Here is a 24,668-nt window from a genome sequence, read left to right as displayed (position 1 = left end):
CTGCTCCATTTGTATGAGGAGGTGCAGTTCTTCCAAGGTTTTAACATTGTGTCCTGATATCCAGGCCTCATAATTTTTTGCAACGTAGTAGGCTTGTTTGGGAAATGACACATCTGGTTTCCACTTTTGGGTTCTGAAGCGCCGACGGGCATGATCTGGGGTTATCCCCATTCTGTATCTGGCCTTGGTTTGAAAAAGTTTATAGTCATTCATTTGCTGCTTAGGCATTTCAGCTGCCACCTCTGCTAAAGGTCCACTGAGCTGTGACCTCAATTCTACCATGTACTGGTCTTCAGGGATGCTGTACCCAAGACAGGCTCTTTCAAAATTTTCCAAGAAGGCCTCGGTGTCATCACCTGCCTTGTAGGTGGGAAATTTCCTGTGCTGTGGAGCAATAATTGGCGCCGGGTTGTTAGGGTTGGCTGGCACATGCAGCCCAGCTTTTGCCAAGTCCAGTTCATGTTTTCTCTGTTTTTCCCTCTCTTCATACTCTTTTTGTTGTTTTTCCATTTCTTTTTGTTGTTTTTCCATGTCTCGGTGGTGGGCCGCCTCTTCTTCTTCTTGCTTCCTTCTGTGGGCCAACTCATCTTCTGCTTGTTTCCTTCGGTGGGCCAACTCTTCTTCTTCTAGTTTTCTTTTGTGTGCTGCCTGTTTGATTTGTTCTTCTCTTTCTTTCATCTCTATCTCTTTTTGTTTTATTTCCAGTTGTCACCTGTGTTCAGCTTCTTTGATTTGTTCTTCGGCCTCAATGTTTGCCTTAGAAGTCATGGTTCCTGTTTTCTTGGGTTGGGGTGCCCTCCGGTGTTTATCTTCTGCACTGAAGGCTCTGTTGCCTCCTGGGGTCTGCCTAGCAACAATGCTTTTAGCTAATCTTCAATGTTAAGTAAACCTGAAAAACCACTTTATTTGCATGTATACAGTGCTGGTAATGACTCTCAATGGGAGAGCTATTGTCACAAAAGATTCTTTGTCACAGCTTAATGGTCTCTTGCTTATTATGCAAGCCACAAACTGCCAGAGAGAGCAGAAAAAAAAATTCTCTCTGGTTCCCTTTTAAAACCAAACTGTTTATCTCTGCTAAAAAGCCCTTAGCAGAGAAAAGAAAAATATAATATTCCTACTGGCTTCTGGATTTTGTCTATCCCGTAACCGCTGCACACCATGTCATAACTCTAGTCCCAGATTTGGACCTTAGCGTCCAAAATATGAGGGTTAGCATGAAAACCTCCAAGCTTAGTTACCAGCTTGGACCTGGTACTTGCTGCCACCACCCAAAAAATTAGAGTGTTTTGAGGCACTCTGGTCCCCCTGAAAAAACCTTCCCTGGGGACCCCAAGACCCAAATCCCTTGAGTCTCACAACAAAGGGAAATAATCCTTTTTCCCTTCCCCCCTCCAGGTGCTCCTGGAGAGATACACAGACACAAGCTCTGTGAATCCAAACACAGTGACTCCCCCTCTCCGTTCCCAGTCCTGGAAACAAAAGCACTTTCCTCTTCACCCAGAGGGAATGTAAAATCAGGCTAGCAAATCCAACACACACAGATCTCCCCCTGATTTCTTCCTCCCACCAATTCCCTGGTGAGTGCAGACTCAATTTCCCTGAAGTAAAGAAAAACTCCACCAGGTCTTAAAAGAAAGCTTTATATAAAAAAGAAAGAAAAATACATACAAATGGTCTCTCTGTATTAAGGTGACAAAATACAGGGTTAATTGCTTAAAAGAAATATGAATAAACAGCCTTATTCAAAAAGAATACAAATCAAAGCACTCCAGCACTTATATTCATGCAAATACCAAAGAAAAGAAACCATATAACTTACTATCTGATCTCTTTGTCCTTACACTTAGAAACAGAAGATTAGAAAACAGAAACTACTTCTCCAAAGCTCAGAGAAGGCAGGCAGACAGACAACAAAGACCTCAGACACAAAATTCCCTCCACCCAAAGTTGAAAAAATCCGGTTTCCTGATTGGTCCTCTGGTCAGGTGCTTCAGGTGAAAGAGACATTAACCCTTAGCTATCTGTTTATGACAACAATACAGAAAAACTACTGGTAAAGTGCAAAGGTAACCCCTTTGAATGGTCAGATTGTAATCTGGTGCTGGCAGAATGAGAGGCATTTACGACTGCTCCAGTGTTGGATTACTCTTGGGTTTTTTTTAAATCCCTTTCCTACTACACAGGAACTACAAATGTACTTGCTCACAGATTATCTGTGATTTTGTTGCAAGTTTAAGAAATAGAGGTAGGAATAGAGCTGGAACATTGCAGCAGTCTAAATTCTGCAGAGAGATTTATTTAAACCAGGATGGCACTTTGGGCAATAATAAAATCCATTAACAGTCTCTATTTGTGTGGAAGGATAAATATGCACACATAGACCACTGGATTTTTACATAAAAAGTGCTGCTGATATATAGGAATGCCTATTGGCAAATGAAGATTTTGTATGACAACTGTCTGCCTTGTCTTTAACAAAAATACAGCCTATGATTTTCATCTGAAAAGGATAACCGCCAAGCAACAAAGACCCAGCCTCTACAAGTGCCTGAATCTTATAAATTGGTTGGCTTAATTGAATAAAATGTTCTCCTCTGCTATGTAATGTGGAAGGCAGCAAACTGGCAGGAATGGTGGGCTGATGGGAGTCACTCATAAGAAAAAGGTGGATACATGCTGGTATTTTCTTCCCCCACTCCCCTACACACTATCACTACACTGTGACAGCAACTCAGGAGTTCAGCTCCATGTAGAAGGGAAGAGGAGTTCATATAACAGCCATTAAATGAACCGTTCCCCTTTCAGGGCAGCATAGCTGCCAAAGCAATGCATTGCAAGTTCCAGCTGGCCTGAGCAGCAATAAATTCCCTTCCTACCCTGTGTAGAATTGGCAGCAGCATCAAGCTGGAGTTATCCACCTAAGTGATATGCTGCAAATGGGACTAGAAAACAAGGGAGGGAGCACAGAGGCAGATGGAATCTCCATGGTCAGCCAAAGATCTGCTGTATCTACTATGCTTTTCTCTTTGAGTATTAGCTGACATCCCTGACCCCTTTCACAGCACTGCTAGTAGCAAACCTAACAAAGGGCATGGCTACACTTGCACACGTAGAGCACTTTGAGATAAAGCAGACTTCGTAGAGTGCAGCAGGGAAGTGCTGCAGTCTGTCCACATTCACAGCTGCAAGCGCACTGGCGTGTCCACATTAGCAGCACTTGCAGCGGCATTGGGAGCAGTGCATTGTGGGCAGCTATCCCACAGAGCACCTCTTCCCATTCTGGCGCTGTGGCTTGTGGGAAGAGGGTGCGAGGTGCAGGGCATTCTGGGTCCTGTCCCAATGCCCCATGATGCATCGTTTTGCATCTCAACAATCCCTCTGCTTCCATCACAATTGGCGCCATCTTTCACACAACTGTACTGCATGCTCTGTCTTCCCTTTCAGTCTTAAGGAATGGAGCCCGAACTGCTGAGGAATATGCTGACGAGTCTCACCAGCACGTTACATTTGGCAGTCGAGTTATTCCTTAAGATCCAAAGTGACAGTGAGGACTCCGACGATATCGACTCGAGTAACGCATACAACATGAGATTGCTTGTGGCATTCACGGACATGCTCACCACCATGGAACGGCGCTTTTGGGCTCAGGAAACAAGCAGTGAGTGGTGGGATCACATCGTCATGCAAGTCTGGGATGATGAGCAGTGGCTGCATAACTTTCAGATGAGAAAAGCCACTTTCATAGGACTGTGTGATGAGCTCACCCCAATCCTGTGGCACAAGGACACGAGATTGAGAGCTGCCCTGCCGCGTGGAGAAGCAGGTGGCTATTGCGATCTGGAAGCTGGCAACTCCAGACAGCTACCGATCGGTCGTGAACCAGTTTGGAGTAGGGAAGCTGACTGTTGGAATCATGTTGATGCAAGTTTGCAGGGCCATTAATCGCATCCTTCTCAGAAGAACCGTGACTCTGGGTAATGTGCATGACATTGTGACTGGCTTTGCACAAACGGGTTTCCCTAACTGCAGAGAAGCGACAGATGGGACGCATATTCCAATTCTGGCATCAGCCCACCTACCCTCCGATTTCATTAATCAGAAGGGCTATTTCTCTGTGGTTCTCCACTTGTGGATCACCATGGGCGTTTCATTGACATTAACGCAGGCTGGCCTGGAAAGGTGCAGGACACACCATCTTTCGGAACACTGGCCTGATCAGAAAGCTGCAAGCCAGGACTTTTTTTCCAGATCAAAAGATCACCATGGGGAAGTCAAAATGCCAACTGTGATCCTCAACAACAGGCCGAGCCAGTGCAGAATGACTGTGGAGTGTGCTTTTGGCCATTTAAAGGGCCGCTGGTGCCCTCTGTATGGGAAGCTGGACCTGGCCGATAACAGCATCCCCACAGTTATATCCGCGGGCTGTACTCTCCATAACATTTGTGAAGGGAAGGATGAAAGATTCACTCAGGCATGGAACTTGGAAGTTCAACACCTGGATGCTGAATTTGAACAGCCAGAAAGCAGGGCTATTAGAGAGGCCCAGTGAGAGTCTGCAAGGATTAAGGATGCCTTGAGGTAGCAATTTGAGGCTGAAAACCACCAGTAATGTCTGGTGCCCTGCACAGGAGCGAAGTGCAGTGGTTCCAATATTAGTAGGAATCTGTGTTTGCTACGTATGATATACTGGCTTGCAGTGCCTGTTGCTTTCCTGGGCTAAGGTATCTTTTATTTTATGCAATAACAAAGAATGTTTTCAAAGCAAAAAAATCCATTTATTGAAAAGAAAATGCATTTATTGAAAAGAAATAACTGCTTGGGAAACAGAAAGGGCAAGAAAGTGGGGTGGGGAACGGTACAATCACATATTTGCGTATGTCCTGTTATCATACTCAGCCTTCCTGTCTGGAGTGCTGTGCAATGAGTGCTGCACTTCAGGATGGCTATACTGCATGGTGATGGGGGTTGAATGCAGAGGGTAAGGGCCATAGTTTTCAGGGCTGGATGGTGAAGCCACAGGTGTTGGAGGCAGCTAGTGGCGATAAGAACCTGGATGTTGGGGAAAGTGCATTGGAGGTGACATGGGGGCACAAGGGAAAGAGTTTTGGAACAAGGGCTGCAGGGAGTAGGTGCAGTGGTGCACTTGCATGGCTACAAGCGCCTGGATCAAGTCCGCTTGGCACTCCATGATGCTTATCAGCCGCTCCATGCTTTGGTGCTGGTGATCGGCATTCTGCTGGCAGACCCTCCTTTCACTCTCCTGCCACTCCTGCACTTTTTGATTTTCATTAAAGGAGTACTTCATGACTTCATGCAGCATGTCCTCTTTGCTTCTACGTGGCCTCTTCCTGATTCTTTGCAGCCTCTCGGCTGGTAATAAGATGGACAGCTGAGATCTCAAGGCTGCATCTGTAAAGGCAAAATGCAACACTTAACAGAAGCAGCATTGTTCACACCAGACAGAGCAATGATTCCCCCGTACTTAACAAGGGCAAGCACAGTCTACACAATAGCATAATTTGCCATCCCAAAGGGAGTGCACATAACCCAAAGGAGCGCCAAAATGGTGAGTAAGCACAGGGTCTAGGGGACTGATTCCTTCATGGCTGTACTGTCCTCTGGGTTTGTGCGCCTTGGGGAGAGCCAACAGCTGAAGCGGAGCCCCCTACTGAACACTGTCCCCACATTTTCCACGGGATTTTCGTCCTGGAAGATCTCTCACTGCCAGGGCCAGCTCTGGCTTTTTTGCCGCCCCAAGCAAAAAAAATAAAAAGGGGCAGGCCACCGGAGCAGCAAAGCGGGGAGGGGAAAGGCTGGGGCGGTAAAGGGGGGGGGAACACAGCATGGCAAAGCGGGGGAGACCACGGCGTGGCTCGAGTGGCAAAGCGGAGGGGCAGGGAGCATGGCGCAGCTGGAGCGGCAAAGCGAGGGGACAGTGAACACGGCACGGCTAGAGCAGCAAAGCAGGGGGGCCGGGCTTCAGTGGGGCGCTCGTCATGTGGCTCCCACCACCGCAGCACCTGCTGGGAGGGCTCCGCGCCGCTCCGATCGGCGGGGAGTGAAGGACACAGGCTGCCCTGCCAAGTTTGCTGCAGGGCACTCCCCTCCTCCACGCCGCCGCAAACAAAAACAAACAAACAAAAAAATCGGCCATGCCGCCCTAGGTTTGAGTGGAATGCCACCCCGTAGAATCCGCCATCCCAATCACGAGCTTGCTCAGCTGGTGCCTGGAGCCAGCCCTGCTCACTTCTGAGGGTGAGCTGGGAAGCAAGGGAGGGTCTTCTCTTATAATGTGGCTTCTGCCCTGTCCCATATGCAGCTTGACTGTGTGCAGCAAATGGTCCCCATACCTCTCATGGCACAGTGGCATGGACATGTTAGCCTGACTGGGACAAGGACTCTCCCATGAAACCTGTGCAAGCGCATTGCCCAAATTCTGGCTGAGACCTCTGAAGAGATCACTGAGGCAGATTACTGCGATGTGAGAGAGCATATCAACACCCTATTCCGCATCTAGGCATGCATACAGTCCTAACCCTCCTCGCCTCAAGAGCCCACACCAAATAACTTCCTTCTCAAAATAAAAGCTACTTACTGGGAACCTCCTCTGGTGTTTGTCCTTCCCCAAGCGCCAGCTGCCGCGAATGGCTACCTTCCTCTTGGCTTGAGAATAACTCCTGGCTGCATGCATCTAGGGATGCCGGGGTGTCTCCTTCCTCTTCAGCACCCTCGCTCCCGCTTTGCTGCTCCTCCTCCTGCCTTGTTGGACTGGGATCTGAAGTGTCCATGGTGGTACTCGGAGTGGAGGTGGGGTTACCCCCCCAGTATCGAGTCCAGCTCTTTGTAAAAACGACAGGTCATGGGGGCAGCACTGGAGCAGCTGTTTGCCTCGCGGGCTTTGCGGAAGGCTTTCCGCAGCTCCTTCACTTTAACCCTGTACTGCAGAGCGTCCCAGACATGGCCCCTTTCCATTATGTCCCTTGAGATTTGCCCAAAGGTATCGTAATTCCTACAGCTGAAGTGCAGCTGGGACTGGACAGCTTCCTCCTCCCAAAAACTGATGAGGTCTAGCACTTCACCATTGCTCCATACTGGGGATTGCCTGGCGCATGGAGGCATGGTCACCTGGAAAGGTTTGCTGAGAGCACTCCACACCTGGCTGAGCAAACAAGAAGGGAATTTTCAAAATTCCCAGAGAATTTAAAGGGCGGGTCTGATGATTGGTCACCTGAGGGCAGGGCAGTAGAGTTCAAACTGATGACCAGAGTGGCTAGAACAGGCATTGTGGGACACTTCTGGAGGCCAATCAGAGTGTATTAACAGACCAGGGCGGCCACACTGATGCTGCAGCGCTCCAACGAGGGGCGCATCAAACGTTATTCCACTCGGTGAGGTGGAGTACCAGGAGCACTCTAGCCGCAGAGTAGGAGCGCTCTATGTACCCTGTCAGTGTGAACGGGTCATGAGTTAGAGTGCACTGAGCTGCTTCAATGTGCTCTAACTCGCAAGCGTAGCCATGCCCAAAGCCTCTAAAATAAGTGAATACTTTTTCTCCTCCCATGGCTTTTTATGCAGAAGAGGAACTCAGGTTCATAATACATAGCTTGAGACTACATGTAACTTTGACGAGAATCATACTCATGCGACTTAAGGGAAAACTAGGCCCAGAGTAATTGATTATGTATGACACACATGATTACTTTGAGTGAGGTACAAACAGAGGAAACCAATGAAACATTAAAAATGAAGATTCTTTTTTCTTGCAGTCAATAAATACAGGCTACCCTTTCCTGTGATCTGGGGAGATCAAATGTGGAAGACAGGTGGTCTTGGGATTATGAGTTGATTAAAGACCTCAGGAGGGTTGCTGGATTACTGGTTGTGAAGAAATATTAGGGTGACAGGTATACTGTTTATCTTTGGGTTTCTCTCTCTTTGCTACTGTCTATATCACTGTGTAATCAAACTTCATATATCCTTTCCTTACTAAAACCATGCTTGTTTGAAGTTTGTTTTTAAACTGAAACAGCAACAAAAATACAGCAAAAATATGCTATGCTCTACAGAATATTTGTTCAAAGTTTTCAATGAGTGGATCTTTAATGGTGTAAAATGTGAATAAGTTGAAATAAAATATGTAATATCTTCTATTATCCTCTGATAATTATGTGAAAGGGCATTTGTCTTCAACTAAGGCAGGAATTGGCCCACAGTACACAGCAAATCAGGTCAACAATGACCCCCTCATACAGAATTTCATCAGAACCACCAAAGACAACTTTATGTGGGAATTACACCTCTTCCTCTAGTGGCTGGTTCGCAGGATATGAGAGGAGTTACTCCTCTAGTTCAAACAAACAAGGTTCATTCATTTTAGCACTGGAGGTTGTGGGTTGTCTTCAGTGGTGATCTTTGATGGCAGCTGTTTGTGAAAAAGGCCAGACATTGCTGGTTCTCACTAAAAAGATCATATAGCTCAGTGGTCCTCAACCTTTTCGTCTGGCAGCGTCAGACGAAGGACCACTGCGGCAGTGGAGCACCCACCGAAATGCCGCCGAAATTTGGGAGCGACACCTCTCGATGATGTCACTTGTTGGCAACAAGCTTCGTCATTGAGTGGCATCCCCACCGAAATGCCGAAGAATTTCAGCGGCATTTCAGCGGGTGCTCTCCCGGGGTCCAGGACACGGGCGCATTAAGATGCTCCCCAGGCACCACGTTGGGGACCACTGATGTAGGTGAAGACTTCAACTCCCTTTCGAACATTTTCAGAGACATGCATTACTGTCACCTACAAGGATGCTGGTTTGCAGGCTTCTGTGGGGTTTCTATACAAATTCAAACACAGAAAGCTTTGTAACTCCCTGAGTGATGGTTGCTAGACTGCATAGCAAATCAACAGACACTTGTTTCTTTCCTGGCTATTTAGGGTATGTCATTCAGCTCTCCATCCATGCTGCACTGATCACTTCTCTTGTTCCTCTCTGTCTCAGCTACCTGCATTCCATTACTGACAGCCACCCTCATCCTGAGCAACAAAGAGTCTGCCTTGACTTCTGCCTCTGTTAATAGGTTAATGATTAATACAGAAGTGGTGTGGTTTGCATAGTTGCACTGTACAGTGTTTCGTATTAGAGTGTAAAATTGGTCAGGCATCAGATTGCATAGAATGATGTCAGTTTGCAAATGGTAGGTGAGGGATGTTTTCCTGAATGCTTTGGAAAACTTAACGCTGAAAGGATAATCTATGCTGTTCGTTACTGTTCTGAAGTTGTCGGTAATTTTTATGTAGAAATTACGGAAGTTTATCAAGAATGTATCACGAAATTATTTAAGTCTGAAAATGGCTAACCTTGGCAAAACTCATGCTTTGTGTCTAATTTAAAACTTTCAAAAGTGCCGTATGTCCTACATGTTATCAAACAGTGTGTGTGTGCGCGTGAATGTGCACAGACCAGTATGTATACTTAGGAGTTTGTGGCAAACAGTCGTTTTTTAGCTATAGGAATCCAAAGAAAAATTTGGAATTTTTTTTGCATTATTTCAAAAGGGGAACATTTTTAACCATCACTCACGAAGTATTTATTTTACTAAAGAAAATCACATACACTCAATTGTCCTCTGAAGAGTTATTGTGCCATTCTGGAGAAAGAATTCAATCATTAAAGTGTGAAATGCAGGAATTTTAATCCTGTTATATGGGCAAATCTCAATGCAACCTGAACTATGGAGTGACACCTCTATAATGGCATGTACAATAGAAAAGGTCATAGAGGAGTTTTTAAACTAAGGGCTGGGGAAAGAAGGTACAAAAGTGTGGAGGAGCACAGTTCAGACAAAGACATCCCTCAGGGAAGGATTTATTAAAAGGATTCTCAATATCCTAGTAAAAAGGAGAGGATAGAAGTTGATAAAGTATAGGTAGGAACTGAAGAGAAACAGCCAAATGAAAAAGTCCATTTAATTACATCACATGAAGACAGACAACTACATATTGACACATTTTATAAGTTCTTTTATTCAAATACTACGTCTCAATACTAAGATGGATGAACTTAAGTTCCTGGTATTAAATGAGGATATTGATTGTATCAAGGAGGCCTGGCCTCCGTCAGAGGCGGATGCAGAGGGAATGCCGCAAGCCACCTGATCAGGGGCAGCTCCGGGCACCAGCACACCAAGCGCATGCTTGGGGCGGCAAGCCGTGGGGGGCGGCCTGCCGGTCACCATGAGGGCATCAGTCAGGCTGCCCTCGGTGGCGTGTCTGCCAGAGGTCCACCGGTCCCACAGTTTCGGAGGCAATTCAGTAGCGTGTACGCCAAAGGCGCAGGACCGGCGAACCTCCCGCAGGCATGCTGCCGAATCCGCATTACCTGTGGACCTGCCAGAGGCATGCCACCGAAAGCTGCCTGACTGCCCTGCTTTGGGCGACAAAATAAATAGAGCTGCCCCTGCACCTGGTGGGTGGAACCAGGAAGGCCATGCCCCACATGGTGGAAGTAGAGGGGCGAGACAGGAAGAGTAAGTATAAAAGGCTGGCTCAGCAGCTCAGTTGGGAGGCAGCTGCTGAGGAAGACAGATGCTCCTTCTGCGCTGCTAGAGCGGGACGCCAAGGAGAACCCCTGAGGACTGGCTGAGTTTCTAGAGAGCCCTGCCACTTCTGATGCTGAGGAGCTGCTACCATTACCCTTGGCGGTATATCCCATGGAGACTGAGGATAACCACTGGATGCAGGTACACCCGAGGGGGAGAGTAGGAAGGAGCCCTGGGGAACCAAACTACCACCTGGCTGTGGTGCCTCCGGAAACACAGTTAGCATGTTGTGGGTGGATTCCCCACTGACAAACCACTCTACCACCGTTAGGGCCCTGGGCTGGGACACAGTGGAGTTGGGCAGGCCTGTGTCCCTGACCTCTGGCGTGACAGTACTCCCCCTCTTTAGGATAAGAGGCCTGTGCTCTTCAGTCACCCCTGCTGGAGCCCCATAGACTGTGTTCGGGACCACAGTTCTGCCTGACTGCAGGCCAGAGCCCTGACTGTTGGCTGCCCTGCCCTACTTAAAAGCTGGGTATATAAACTGATACAGCTCTGCCTGACTACAGGCCAGAGCCCTGATTACTGCCTCACCCTGCTTGATGTCTGGGCTTATAATTTAGTACCGCTCTGTTTTAACCACCAGCCAGAGTCCAGTCTGCTTGCAGCCCCTCCCTGCTTGAAGGCTGGGGCACACTGATTACCACTAATTCCCACTTTCTTTGTTTTGAGCGTACTCTAGCAGGCCAGACTGCGAGGACGCACAGCCTCCCTCAGAGGTGGACACAGAGGGACAGCCACGTCTGCTTAGATTGACATAATAGGCATCACAAAGAATGATAGTCAGTGCAGCATGGTAACACTAGGGTACAAAATATATAGAAATGACAGAACAAGTCAGGGGAGTGGACTGGTGGGGAAGTGGCATTATATATGAAAGAAAGCATAGTGTCAAATACAATAAAAATCTTAAATGAATCAAACTGTACCACAGAATCTCTATGGATAAAAATTCCATGCTTGAGTAATAGTATAACAGTAGGAATAGACCACCAATCAACTGACCAGAATGGTGATTGTGATTATGAAATGCTCAGGGAGACTAGAGAGGCTACAAAAACAGAACACTCAGTAGCGAGAGATTTCAACTATCCCCATATTGACTGAGTATATGCCACTTCAGGATGGGATTCAGAGATAAAAATTCTAGACACCAGGATCAGCTAGTCCTGGAACCCACAAGGGGAGAGGCAACTCTTGATTTAGTCCTAAATGGTGCACAGGATCTGGTCCAAGAGATGACTATAGCTGAACCACTCGATAACAGCAACCATGAGAAAGCTAATTAAATTGAAATTAAAAGGAACAATCACAAGCGTGAAATGCCTGCAAGCTGCATGGAAGCTTTTTTAAAAACACCATAACTCAAATTAAACAAACAGAAAGAGGATCAAAAAAATGCCACCAAGGCTAAACAGAGCAAAAGAGACTGTTAGAGGCAAAAAAAAGTCCTTTAAAAATTTGAAGTCAAGCAGTGCTAAGCGAAATAGGAAGGAGCATAAACCCTAGCAAGTCAGTATAAAAATATAATTGGGCAGCCCCCCCCTCAAAAACATTTGAAGAACAACTAGCAAAAAGACACAAATTAACAGCAAAGTTTATTTTTAAATACATCAGAAGCAAGAAGACTGTCAAACAATAAGTGGGGTCACTGGGCGATCAAGGTGCTAAAGGAGTGTTCAAGGGAAACAAGATCATTAGGGAAAAACTAAATGAAGTCGGTGCATCAGAGTTGACTTCAGAGGATGTAAGGGAGATTCCACACCCAAGCCATTTTTTTTTAAGTGACAAATCTGAGCAACTGTCCCAGATGGAGGTGTCAGCAGAGGAGATTTTGGAACAAAAACTGATAAATTAAACAGTAATAAGTCACCAGGACCAGATGGTATTCACCCATGAGTTCTCAAGAAATTCAAGTATGAAATTGCAGAACTCGGATATGTAACTTTAAATCAGCCTCTGTAGCAGATAGCTAAAGTAATGCTGATTTAAAAAAATAAAAAAAAACTCCAGAGGGGATTGTGGAGGTTAAAAGCTGGTAAACCTAACTTCAGTACCAGGTAAATTGGTTGAAACAATAGTAAAGAACATATTTATTGGTCACATAGATAAACACAATATGTTGGGGATGAGTCAACACAGCTTTTGTAAAGGGAAATTATGCTTCACCAATCTATTAGAATTCTTTGAGGGTGTCAACAAACATGTGGACAAAAGTTAACCCATTGATAGATACAGTGTACTTGGACTTTCAGAAAGCCTTTCCAAAGGTTCGTAAGCATTAAAGGTGTGGAGAAAGTGAGTAAGGAAATGTTGTTAACCTCTTTACATAACTACTGAACCAAGAGTCACCCAATGAAGTTAATAGGTAACAGGTTTAAAGAAAACATAAGGAAGTACTTCTTCACACAATGCACAGTCAACTTGTGGAACTCAGCAGGGGATGTTGTGAAGCCCAAAAGTGTAACTGGATTTTAAAAAGAATTAGATAATTTCATGGACGATAGGTCCATCAATGGCTATTAGCCAAGATGGTGAAGGATGCAACACCATGCTCTGGCTGTCCCTAAGCTAGAAGCTAGGACTGTATGATCACTCAATAATTGTCCTGTTCTGTTCATTCCCTCTGAAACATTTGGCATCAGCCCTGCCCTGGCTCCGCGAAGCTCCCAGAAGTAGCCGGCATGTCCCCATGGCTTCTAAGCAGAGGGGCAATCAGGGAAGCTCTGCACTGTTGCCCCTGCCCTCCAGTGCTGTCTCCACAGCTCCCTTTGGCCAGGAACCATGGCCCATGAGAGCCATAGGGGCCTACGGTTAGGACCCAGACATTCCAGCCGCTTCTGGAGGGAGCCTGCCTTAGCCCTGCTGCATCGACAACCGAACTTTTAATGGCTTGGTCAGCAGTGCTGACTGGAGCTGCCAGGGTCCCTTTTTGACTGGGTGTTCCAGTTGAAAACCAGACACCTGGCCACCCTAACCCACTCCCAAAAGGAATTGTGCAGGGTGAACTTAGCTGCATGTGCTGAGTACTGATGGCCCTTTCCTGAGGGTTTTGCTCTGAGAGGAGAGTATTGAGGTCAAGCATTTGTAGTACCTGAAAACAAAATTAATGTATGAAGAACTTGATCCTTCTTTTAATTATATGGCCAAACATGATCATGAATCTTGCAAAAATGATGAGAGCACATTCTATCCAGAAGCTAAGAGCTGGCTATATGAATTGCAGCAGCTGACAGTAAAAAATATTCACTATTGCCAAAGTCTGTTGCCAGCTATGCTGCCAACTGGGAGTCGTGTGAGGTTAAGTGCTACCTGGCTGAAGCACATCCCCCAACCCTCTGCCCCAGGTCGGAACCCCCTCCTACACCCCAACACCCTCCCGGAGCCTTCACCCCCACCACCTGGATCAGCCCTGAGCCCCCGACCACACCCCAAACCCTTCATTTCTGGCCCAACCCAGAGCCCACACCCCCAGCCGGAGCCATCACCCCTCCCGCACCCCAACCCCCTGCAGTGAAAGTGAGTGAGGGTAGAGGAGAGGGGGGATGGAGTGAGTGGCAGTAGGGCCTCAGAGAAGGGACAGGGCAGGGGTGTTCGGTTTTCTGCAATTAGAAAGTTGGTAACCCTATAGTGGGTAACATGCAAGGGAAAGGGCACAGCCTAAAATTCATGCAGTCTGAAATCCACGGGGAAATCTGGATCCAATCCCTGTAGTTCCCAAGGCTTCTAAATTGGGGGGGGGGGGGAAGAATCATCCCCTCCATGCTGCTTCAAGGGCCCCAATACCCCTGACAGCCTGGCTCTCAGGACACCTGGCTGCCACAGTCTCTTCCCTATCTCCCTGAAGGAACATTAGCTACCACACGAATTTCCACCCTGAAATCCAACAAGGTTGAGGGAACTGTGCTATATTAAATAGATGCTTCACAGGACCATTTCTACCCCTACTCCATCCCTCAACTCATCTAGCCCTAGCAGCACAGCATGGATGGGCTTCCATAGGCTCCCGTGGAAGAAAGTGGTACACAACAGAGATATTGCTCCCCATCTTTTGCTACATTTCCTTCCCTGTTCTTCTCTCATTTGCACTGCATCACACACTGGAGGGCAGCATGTGGCAAGGCACCTGAGAGATCTGTTTCTCTATTACACCTCTACCCTGATATAACGCGACCCAATATAACACGAATTCAGATATAACAGTAAAGCAGTGCTCTGGGGGGCGGGGGTGCAGAGCTGCGCACTCCGGCAGATCAAAGCAAATTCGATATAACGCGGTTTCACCTATAACACGGTAAGATTTTTTGGCTCCCGAGGAGAGCGTTATATCGAGGTAGAGCTGTACGTCACAACAGATAACAATTTATAGTCATAAATTCTATTAAAACTCAAGAAAGGTTTAGTAGAGAGCTTTGGAAAATGCCAACTTTTACAATAACCCAAATCCTTTGCTAGTCAACAGGGCCTGAGGCAGTGATTAATTTGTGCCCGAGCTTGCCAAAGCTGAGCCCCAGCACCTCTGGGCTTATTGCATCAGTTTATGAAAGTAAATAAATTGCTTGAGTCCCGGCACCTCTTTCATTACAAATTAAGCATTGGCCTGAAGTCATGTTGACTGGATCATGGTTTAAAAGCAAAATACTGCACATTAGAGACCAGTTTATTGTCAGAGTCATTTCTTTATCTACTTGACACATAATATGCATTTAAACCCTTGGATTAATGATTAACAACTGAGGGATTTATTAGGAAGAGAGAAAAGCAATAATTTTTTTAAAAATTAACTCTGATTATTTTAAACTAGTACCTACCACCTCACACGGAATAAACTGTGGCTGTTGATAATGCAAATAGCATAATTGTAGGATAGTGTTAGTCTTGGGATTTTGGTAAATATAGTGTCTGTGCACAATCAAACTACTTTTAATGGTTATGTCAAGAAAGCAGCAAAAGCAACTGAAGGAACTGAGACATCAGTTAAAGTCTATTCGGATTTGAGTTAAATTGCAACTAGAGGATATTAAAATTAACTGTAGTTTCTGTGCTTTGCTTTCTTTAGCATTCATGTTGATAATTAAAAGTCATACAAATGTAGTACCATATTAGAGGGACAGAAGTTTCTGTCCTTACTGTGGCTACAAATAAGTGTGTGTGTAGGAAAGAGAAGCCAGTACAGATTAGGGTTGACAACTTTCTGATTGTAGAAAATCGAACACCATTGCCCAGCCCCTTCCCTAAGGTGCCATCCCTTCTCCGAGGCTCCAGCCCCTGCTCACTCCATCCCGCCTCCCTCGCTCTCGCCTGCCCTGGTTCACTCACTCATTTTCACTAGGCTAGGGCAGGGGGTTGGGTTTCAGGGGGAGAGACGAGGCCTCTGGCTGGGTGTGGGCTCTGGGGTGGGGCCAGGAATGAGGATCTTGGGGTGCAGGAGGGGGCTCTGGTCTGGGACCGAGGGGTTCAGAGTGCAGGAAGGAGTGCTGGCTCGGAGGGAGTTTGGGTGCGGGAGGAGGCTCAGGGCTGGGGCAGAGAGTTGGGGTTTCAGAGGGGTACGGGCTCTGGAGGGAAGTTTGGGGGGGGCCTCAGGGTTGGGGCAGTGGGTTGGGGTGCGGGAAAAGGTGCAGGCTCCAGGTGGCGCTTACCTCAAGCAGCTCCCGGAAGCAGCTAGCATCTCCCTCTGGCTCCTAGCAACATGGGCTTCCCTCACCCATAGGCACTGCCCCCACAGCTCCCATTGGCCACCGTTCCTGGCCAATGTGAGCAGCAGAGCTGGAGCTCAGAGCAGGGGCAGCAGGCAGAGCCTCTCTGGTTGCCCCTGAGCTTAGGGACTGCAGGGACATGTCATAGAATCACAGATTATTAGAATTGAAGAGACCTTAGGAGGTCATCTAGTCCAACCCCCTGCTCAAAGCAGGACCAACCCCAACTAAATCATCCCAGCCAGGGCTTTGTCAAGCCTGACCGTAAAAACCTCTAAGGATGGAGATTCCACCATCTTCCTAGGTAACCGATTCCTGTGGTTCATCACCCTCCTAGTGAAATAGTTTTTCCTAATATCCAACCTAGACCTCCCGCACTGCAACTTGAGACCATTGCTCTCTGTTCTGTCATCTGCCACCACTGAGAGCAGCCGAGCTCCATTCTCTTTGGAATCCCCTCTCAGGTAGTTGAAGACAGCTATCGAATCCCCCCCTCACTCTTCTCTTCTGCAGACTAAATAAGCCCAGTTCCCTCAGCCTCTCCTCATAACTCATGTGCTCCAGCCCCCCAATCATTTTTGTTGCCCTCCGCTGGACTCTTTCCAATTTTTCCACATCTTTCCAGATGAGGCCTCACCAATGCTGAATGGAGAGGAATGATTATGTCCTTCCATCCTAAGTGCAGGACTCTGCTAATTCTGGGAGCCGTGTGGAGCTAGGGCAGGCAAGGAGCCTGTCTTAGCACCGCTGTGCCACTGACTGGACTTTTAATGGCGCCACAGTCCCTTTTAGAATGGGCATTCCAGTCGAAAACCGGACACCTGGCAACCCAAGTACAGATCCAAAACCTCTGTTGTATAAATAATTCACAAAAGCCACTGAACTGCATGACATATGTGTTGTGCTGAAAGATTTCATTAAGGTATCCCCCCTTGATGTACATTGTTATTAACTGAATTTGCTGTAGTTAAAGTAGCCAAAAATGGCATCTTATTATTTGCATCTAAGATCCAGAAAATAACCTAGGCAACAATCTATCAGCAGAAACAATTCTGCCAAACAAAATTCTCTCAGTATTTTAACATATATCATAAAGTGGCTTGCCTGCTCTGTAGAAAAAATAAACACTGTACAAGAAATAAACTACTCTAACATGGGATAAACAGTACAGAGAAAATGTCCACTAATGTAAAGATATTTAGAATCATGGCATTTCCTAAGCATTCCCAAATCCTCACAAAGTACGGGATTCTGGGTCAAGGGAAATATTAAAACACAGCTGGAAGTTACAATGAACTTCAGCCAAAATATTTTCTGATTTAAAAATAAAAGGCTCTGCAACCAACTCCACTGTAATTTTCAGATTACCCTAGACAGTTGAATCACCTACTGTACTATCAATTCCCTGTCCAAACACAACTCTGATATCAATCAGTAAATAACATCTTGGCTTAGAATAAATTCTCTATTCAAATCCTTATTGAAGTGGATGAATTAAGCAGAAGCAGAGAAATCACGGATCCAGAAACCACTAATGGCAGCAATGCAATGTAAGCAGTAATGATTTATTATCTTTTTATGACTGCAATAAAGATACTCATCTTTTTCTGCTATAAAATATTCAGTGTTATTTTATCATGTTTCTCATCTTAAATTCATGTAAGGACCAGATCTATTATACTCTAAATTCACCATTTATGTATAGAATACATTACTGAAAATATTAAGACCTAAGGTCTGTATGGAGAATAAAATCTAATGCAAGATATGCCTTCCTTTTCATAATGATGCCATATGCTGAATAAACTGCTCCTGCAGTGAATGATGACAGCTGCTCTACTTGCACTATGTTTTTTAGTTTTACATTATTCAGTGCTTTTGAACTGTCAGTTTCAATTAGAAGAAAATCTACAAAGCTTGCATAGATCAATATTTTATATATGCTTTTTATACATGCAATGTTGACCTCTTGAACTTCAGAATTCATGACAAATATTGGGGTGGTTTTTTTTAAATTACTGAAACAAACGAGGGACCTTTTTGTCACTGAGGACCTGTTGGCAGTTCTGGCAACTGGGAATTTGCACTCCTCACTTACATTTTTGTAAGGTTCATGATTGTGGAACTGGTATAACTTGATCATTCTAGTATGTCATGTTCTTATGCTAGATAGTTCCTTTCCTTTGTTTAGTCATCTCCTTCACCCTTTAGTGTCGCCACATTGTATATTAACTACATATTGTTCTTTGTAGGATGTATTTGGGTGAGAGACTAACAAGTTCATATTCACATACACAAGAGAACATTTACCACTTCCTAAAAAAAATGTGTACAATTGGTCTGACATGAAATATATAACCCTGGGTCCAATTTAAATGAGTCCAATTCTCCAGTGTTGTGCACCTTGTGTAGTCATTTATGCCTTTGCAAAATGAAAGTAACAAGTGGTGTAGCATTCTAATTTAATATCACTTTAAACCCACTTTTCACAGGTATAAATGAAAATATAAGACAGAAAGCACTGAAGAATCACCCTCCTCACACACCCTAGTATTAATATGTAGGGACACTACTTTCTCCAGCTGCCAGCTCCAAAAATACAATCCAAGCCCTCCAACATTTCACAACATAGTGCATAGTGGAAGGAGAGAGCCTGGAGCACTGGACTCATGTAAGACCTGAGGCCTGAACCACAGTCAGCAAAGTCAGGCTATGCTATGAGCATACGTCAGGCCCTGTCATAAAGCAGATGCTTGCTTACAAGTTCACTGTCCAGTACATGAACTTGGCAAAAGCAGAGCTAGTATTGTTAAACCACAGGCATGCCTAAGAAGTACTAGGTACAGAGTATTCATGTAAGCACATTCTACAAGATGTACAGGTACATCCCAACATAGACTAATGGCATAAACACAATCCTGGGAGATGATACAGGAACACACTGAAACTGACTAAAGACAAGGATAAGAGAACAGAATGATGGATGGAGATGTTTTGTTCGAACCAGCAGGTGTAAGGTGTTAGGGCTGGTAACTAACCATGTCAGGAGTGTAATAACTAAGTTGTTTATATCAATGTATACAAGAGAGATCATAGGAGGGGCACCTCTGTCCAGCCAAGGGGCCAGCAGAAAGTCTCACTGCCGACTGAGCCAAGTCCATTGTCATGGGCATACATGTAGTAGTGCACTAGTACCATGCTTCATCAGCAATAAACCTGGCAGAGCACCTTCACCAATGAACCGACTCTGTGGTCTTTCTGGGTAGTACTATCAAGATCTGCTGAGCCAGCTATCTGCAGGGCAAGTACAGTATACAATCAGCACACACATAAGCCAACTGACAATACTCTGTAATGCATATATAAACAGAAGACTCTGGGAGGCCATCCCTTCGTTGAATAAGGAAGATCTTTTGTGTTTTAAGATAGCTATTAATAACAAGCTTACACATAAATTCCTTCCTGGCAGATGAAGATGGATAATTTCCTCCATCTTGGATTAAACAGGAATAGATATTAATTACTTAAAGTAAGTGCTAGACAAGACAGACATCCTATTTTTTGTATGTCACGCTCTGATTCTTCTCCAAAAATATTCATGAAACTGTTGCAATGTTTCCAATATGTACAACATTTTACATAAAAATGGCATTTTCACTCCATACAATAAACATTTGTTTTAAATGGTTATAAATATAGTTCACTACTATATTCTATGCTTCATTACTAATAATTCACATATTTCACAGGTTAATACATCACTAACATAGCTACCATCTTTTAATAAACCTAAACCTGGGGTAGGCAACCTATGGAACACGTGCCAAAAGCGGCACGCGAGCTGATTTTCAGTGGCACTCACACCGTCCAGGTCCTGGCCACTAGTCCGGGAAGCCCTGCATTTTAATTTAATTTTAAATTAAGCTTCTTAAACATTTTTAAAACTATTTACTTACATACAACAATAATTTAGTTATATATTATAGACATAGAAAGAGACCTTCTAAAAACATTAAAATGTATTACTGGCACGCAAAATCTTAGAGTGAATAAATGAAGACTCGGCACACCACTTCTGAAAGGTTGCCGACCCCTGATCTAAACTATGGAAACAAATTCTAGAACTGTATCATTTGGCTACATAAATGTATGCATAATAAAGGCCAGATTTTGCTCAGTTATTTCCATGCAGCTATGCTGACTTTAACTGGACTTGTAGTGCCATAACTAAGGAAAGAGTGCTGATCCATTTCCGCAAACAATGCAGTACATCCATCCTTCCATGCAAACCCTTTCTGTCAGGAACAGGAACGATCGCCAACAGGAACAGTAAAATGTGAAAGTGCCACTGCTGAATTAGGGGCACAGATAAATAAATGTGCAGACCACACACTCCACTGTTAGGTCCTATTTGCAGAAAGTGACTTTTCCGTGTGTTTTCAGAGAAAAAGCTTGAAAATGTGAAAACTGAAAGTTAAACAATACCAGAAGGCAAATTAAAAGAATCCCAAACTTATTTTAAAAAATAATATCATGTTTTTAAGGCCAATCTCAGGATTTTGGGGGATCTAACACATGGATTTAAAACTCTTAGGGTTGGCAGTGCCACCAACTTTCTGAAAAGTTTTCTGAGGATTAATTCTCCAGGTAAACTTGGGCCTTGTTGCCCCTAGATCCTCTCCCCCACGATCCTGGCAAAGAGTTTTGTAGGCATCGTGGTGAATTTTTGTTAATTACTCTGTTTTTGCCAATTACTAATCTACTGAACAAAGAATAGCCAGAAATACAGTGCACATGCTCTAGAGAGCCATCTTATCCCTTGCCCCCAAAATATCCTCTCTGCCAGAAAAACACAACAGATTGTTTTTTCCCCTTCATCTAGGTCCCAATTCAGAAAGTGTTCTAACTTTATGACTGTGAGTAGTCCCATTCACCTTACTAGGACTATTAAGAAAACTAACTTTAAGCATGTGAAAAGTCCCAGTAAGGCCTTATCCTTTTCTTGATCTCTCTATTCTTCTCTGATCCACTCTAGATAGGGTGTCCAGATGTCCCAATTTTATAGGGACAGTCTTGATTTTTTCTTTTTCTTATATAGACTCCTATTACCCCTCATCCCCGTCCTGATTTTTCACATTTGCTGTCTGGTCACCGCAGTTCTAGACAGCACTGTACCATATTCAAGTGGTTCTCAACCAAGGTTCCGGGGCCCCCTGGGGGGCCACGAGCAGGTTTCAGGGGGTCCTCCAAGCAGGATCAGCATTAGACTTGCTGGGGATCAGGGCAGACAGCCAAAGCCAAAGCCTGAGCAACTTAGATTTACAGGGGCCCCAGGCAACTGCCCTGCTTGCTACCCCCTAATGCCAGCCCTGGCTTTTATAAGCAGAAAAATGGTTGTTGTGGCACAGGTAAACCACAGAGTTTTTATAGAATAGGGGAGGGAGGGGGCCTCAGAAAGAAAAAGGTTGAGAACCCCTGACATTCTCTTCTATTTCTCATTTCTATGGGTTATTTCCTGATAATAAAGAGTAATAATAAACTATTTGTATTACAGTTATACTTAGAGGTCCCAGGCATGGTTGAGGTTCCATGTTAAGAATCTTCTCTGTCCCAAACAGGTTCCAAATCTAATTTATTCTCCTTCCATCCTTCCCTCCTGGTATCTCTCCGTTTCTTTACTTGAAAAACACATCTTCTGCCTTTCCTGTTTTAGTCTGTGTTACAATAGCCCTAATCCTCTATTCTTCACCTCCTTGTTCTGTCCTTTGTTAATCTGTCTCTTCTCCTTGTTTCCGTCTTCTCTTTAATGATGTTCTATAGCTGTACAGGTCGTACATGATCTTTACAAGATATTTTCCCAGCACTGGAAAACTGTTCTCTGCTTCAAATGACATCCCTATGGTTCGCACAGGTCCAGGAGTTAGGATGCAAGAGCAGAAACAGTACTGATAAAAATACAACACAGCAGTGAAATTCACCTTCAGACTTCTTTTAAAAAAATATCTACCTCTTGCACATGAAAACTTTGCAAAATACATTTTATGTTTCAACTGGATATTTGAGTTTTTCTTCTTTTTAAACTAATTTAAATGTAAAACATTTTTATGAGCTAAGATGAGAAAATAGCCCAAATTAATGCTTGTTGTAATGCCATTAACTTTAGTGGAAATCTGCAAACACAATAGCAAGATCAAGTCCAAACAAGACACAGTTATGCTAAAACCTACTTCCCAGAAGAACCTTAACAAGCCAAACAAGAAGTTTTTAAAATAATTAAGGTAAATCATAATTAGCCCAGATAACTCCTAAGTAAATAAATGAAGTATAAACAAAGCTGCTTGGAAGAGCTACCTTGGCATTACAAGTAGAAAAAGTATATGCTCAAATCCTGTGTGCTTTACTCATGCAAATAGTACCACTGAAATCAACTGGTCCACTAGCATGAGTAGAATGAGCCAGATTTAGCACATCATTTTCGTACAAGACATTAATTTGGATATCAGTTGGTCATTTAGCTTTAAATTAGGATTGTTATCCATGCACTGAAATGGGAGTGTGTGAGAAACAATGCCATAATTAACTTCAGGTATCCTCTTGATTGTTGATTTATTTTCCCTAAGGAAAGGAGAGGGAAAAGTAAATAAAACGTCAGAAATGCCTTATTTCTGGAAATGAATTTAGTTTGCTGTATGGCGTGGCAGGCATAGAAGTGAAGATTGAGGGAGTGTCTTACAGCAGTTTTAAATGTCTGAGTGCAGGAGAAAAAATTAAGTTACGTGTGGACTCAAACATATCAAAACAATGGATAATTTTAAAAAATGTTATGAATAAAAAGCAAGACTTGTTTATTTTAAATCAACTGGATCACAAAACCTCTGCTTTGATCTACTTTCATGGCAGAGGGGGGTGGATAACAGGAAATTTGTATTTACACCCTGTCAAAGAAAACCCAAGAGTTGTTTTATGCCAAAACAAAATTGTATGCCAAAATATAATCAATGCTAATTCTACTTCTTTGCCTGACTGTTCAGTGTTAATTAATTTATGCATAATACTGAAGTGTGATAGGATAATGTGTGATGATTGTTGTTCCCCTGGGATTTTTATGAAGGAGAAATGTTATCTTAGGAGGCTATTTCAATTTTCAAAATCTTTGAATAAACAAATACTTCTTCATACACCAGTATATGTTCTAGCAAAGTTACATTAGTGAGAGATTAGAATTACTGGTGGGTTTTTTTAATGGGACTTTAAAACTGAAGGTATCTTCAAGAGCACGGTGGATTTCAGAGAAGAAAACCTTATTCCTTACTTCCTGCTATTGACCCATATGCTCTTTTAATGTGTGTTGTGATCTCCAAAGTGTGAAGGTTATGAGATAATGGAGGAGAGAAGAGTTGTATGTCAGTTTTTCCTAATTCAGTCTTTTCCCCTGAAATGTGTTACACTAGATGGAGCTTCTGAAGCAACACTTCCCTAACACAAGATTTCCTGTGCTCAACCACTCCTCAGGTTCAATCAACAAAATGCGTCATCCGGATTTCGGGTCATAAAGACAATATAGCTACAGCTGACACTCCTGTTCGAGGGTTGTACTGATCTGATTCAGCCAGGTCAGTCCACATGTAACAATCATGGAAGAGCATTACTACCTTCTGCTCTGAATATCAACTGAAGCTAAAAATTGAGTCAGAGCCAAAAAGTGAGTCAGCAGTGTACACAGCAATGCTGACTAGATATAATTGTTTTTAAATCCACATATTGCAACACACAAACATATTTTACAAAATGTTATTTATAAAATCCAGAGGGATCATTTCCCTAAAGTTTCCAAAACTATTAAACATGTTAAAATGTACCCTATCTTCTTGCAGTCTTCATCCAAACAAAGGCTCACAAGTGCACCAAACATGCATTAAAACCTCAACACGTAATTCACTGCAGAAGTCATGCTGTACATCTTTGTAACTCTGGTATACATTTAAGAGAGAAAGTTTTGTCAAATGCTATTTTAAGCAATCACAGCTCAAGAGTAAAAACAAAAAGAGTAAATCATAAAGCACCTTATAAACAACAAAACATGATCCGCCCCCCCCCCCCAAAAAAAAAAAAAACCAAGGAAGAATGCAAGAAAACATGAACCAAAAAGCACGAAATACCCTACAGGCAAGATTATCAAATGATTATACTGGCCAATGGTACAGCTTATAGAGAACAAGCACAGCTTTTTATTATTTTCTCTTTGAAAATCTGCTTTGTATTTCTAGTGCAGATAAATAATCCTGCTGTGCTCTGCATCCTGGAAAAAAATGCAAATCACAAATAATCAAGCTATTCTCAGCTGATCAAATTTCAGGATGCAGCATGATAGCATTA

The 24,668-nt window shown here is 44.0% G+C and overlaps 1 protein-coding gene across 5 annotated transcripts in view; it reads right to left on the bottom strand.

Moving 5' to 3' along the window:
• PPP2R2C (protein phosphatase 2 regulatory subunit Bgamma) overlaps nt 1–24,668 on the bottom strand; it is a 292,304-nt gene that overhangs the window by 188,676 nt on the left and 78,960 nt on the right. The gene's annotated exons all lie outside the window — the stretch shown is intronic.

This window comes from Gopherus evgoodei, chromosome 5 (assembly GCF_007399415.2).
Source record: "Gopherus evgoodei ecotype Sinaloan lineage chromosome 5, rGopEvg1_v1.p, whole genome shotgun sequence".
Taxonomy (NCBI): Eukaryota; Metazoa; Chordata; order Testudines; family Testudinidae; genus Gopherus; species Gopherus evgoodei.
Note: the sequence above shows the minus strand (reverse complement) of the source record. Positions and strands in the feature narration are given on the sequence as shown.